Source organism: Phalaenopsis equestris, unplaced genomic scaffold, assembly GCF_001263595.1.
Source record: "Phalaenopsis equestris unplaced genomic scaffold, ASM126359v1 Scaffold218946, whole genome shotgun sequence".
In the NCBI taxonomy this organism is placed as follows: Eukaryota; Viridiplantae; Streptophyta; class Magnoliopsida; order Asparagales; family Orchidaceae; genus Phalaenopsis; species Phalaenopsis equestris.
Window position 1 is genome coordinate 741,199 of NW_018237354.1, and position 2,391 is coordinate 743,589.

A 2,391-nucleotide genomic window follows, 5' to 3' on the forward strand; every position below is an offset into this window, starting at 1 on the left:
AAGGTCTATTACTAAGTGCAGTAGCAATATTTCCTAATTGATTTTCAATATTTCTAATAGCAGCCCCTTGATTCTATATTTAATTTCCCATATTCAACATTACTTCTTCCATCGTCAACTTCTTTTCCTTAACTTGTGGGTTAGGGTTGGAGTTAAATCTCGGAGGATAATAAGGTCGAATATTAGGATTTCCTTTATTGTTCAGATTTTCGGATGGATTCACTAAATTCTTATAATTATTCAAACTAAAATTAGGGTGATATTTCCAACCAAGGTTAAAATACTTAGATCAGGGATTGTTATTTTGATTATTTATAACGTTTAAAGTTTCATAAGATGATTGAGCATCAGTAATCTATCCTAGTGAATTCTTCTCTAATACTCGGGATACTTGAGAATAATTCATTCCCATTTGATCAATCTTTTTAGAAATAACAGCAATTTGAGATGCCAAAATAGACATTGCATCAACTAGCTACTCTCTTAGGATTTACCCTTTCAGAGGGCCATTGAAATTTATTAGTAGCCATTTCTTCAATTAAAGAATATGCATCATCAAAAGGTTTTGACATTAATGAACCACCCGCAACACCATCTATAATAGATCTCAGTGATCCTACTAATTCATTATAAAATGTTTTAATTATTAACCAATCTGGTGAAACATGATGTCGACATTTCCTAAGAAGATCTTTAAATCTTTCCCAGGCTTCATATATCGATTCCCCTTCAAACTGACAAAAAAGATGTAATATCATTTCTAAGCTTAGCGGTTTTCAAGGATGGAAAATATTTAGCCAAGAATTTTTGTGATAGTTCTCCCCAAGTTCTAATATATCCAGGCACTAACAAATTTAACCAAGCCTTGGCTTTATCCCTTAAGGAAAAAGGAAAAAGTCTAAGCCTAACAACATCATTAGACACTCCGTCATATTTAAATGTAGCACAAATTTCAACAAAACTAATAAGATGTAAGTTAGGATCTTTAGTAGGTGATCCTCCAAACTAATTATTTTGTACCATTTGGATAATTGCAGGTTTAAGCTCTAATGGAATGCTTATTTTAATTCCACTTTTATTTTTCCTAGGTTCCTCTGGTCATAAGGAGCTTCCAAAACAAATTTGGTGATTTTTTTGAATTGTATTTTAATTATTATAATTATTTTAGTGTGAGAAATGCAATTTCACTTGATTAATCCATTTCAGTGGTCAAATTAATTCCAATTAACTTGAAATTTTTATTGGGACCTCCTCTAACATTAAATAACAGTGGAAAATAATTTTTATGGCATTTACATTTATAATTATTCTCATTTAATTTTCTTTAATTTTTAGGGGTTGGTGACAATTAGGCCTATTCTTAATGAATTATGCTAAATTTATATTCTTCCTAGGGTCCTCTGACTATAATGAACCCACCAAAATAAGTTTTGTATTTTTCTGATTAATATTTTAATTATTATAATTATTTTACTAAAATAGACATGACATACTTGAAAAATAGAGATCTCTGTCTAGAGATCTCCTATGACCTTGAAAAAATCAGAGAAGATCCCTCATGACAGAGAGAGCCAAAACTCTAAAAATCAAGTCATGGTGAAGTGTCCATGCGAATGGAGAATATAAATTAGTAATACACTATTTAATTAATTAAAAATCACACATGCATAAAAAAGACATGAAACTATTTCCACATTATTCACCTCTGTTCACTGAGCATGAGGTTATTTTTCTTTTATTTTTATGATTTTTTTATGAAAAGAAATAGATTTTTTATATGAAAAGATATGAATTTTTCAAGTTATGGCATTTATTTAATTCAATAAATCCTAATTTTTCTATTTATCCCAATCACCCGCCACTGTTGACCTCACTTTTGGTTGTGGTCTAGAAACTTCTTTAGTAGCCTAGGTCTAGCCATAGGACTTTCCTATTGACTAGTCTTAGAAAATTAGAAAAGGTACCCCACCATTAGAAATTCAGAACTTTTCTTTTTACTCAACTTGAAATTCCACATAATGATCTTAACCTCTAACATTTAGTAGATAAGATCATTATAAGAGAATTCAAGAAGAGTCCCTATAGGATTACTTGGCTTTAGGATTGACCCTGGGTGTTGACTTGGAACTAGGGTACACCATATCTTCACAATATATTAATCCATGGTTCATTTAGAATGGATATCTATCCAATTCTATGTGAAATGCCTAACTTGGTCTTTTGCCCCTATGCACCTCCAAATTACCTAACTGCCCTTGGGACCTAAATTTGGCTAAAATTCCCAAATTTTGCCAAAATACCCAAAATTGATCAAAACCCATTTCAAACACCTTGAATACACCCAAATTTGTCAAAATTTCCAAAAAATGGCCAAATTACCAAGATACCCCT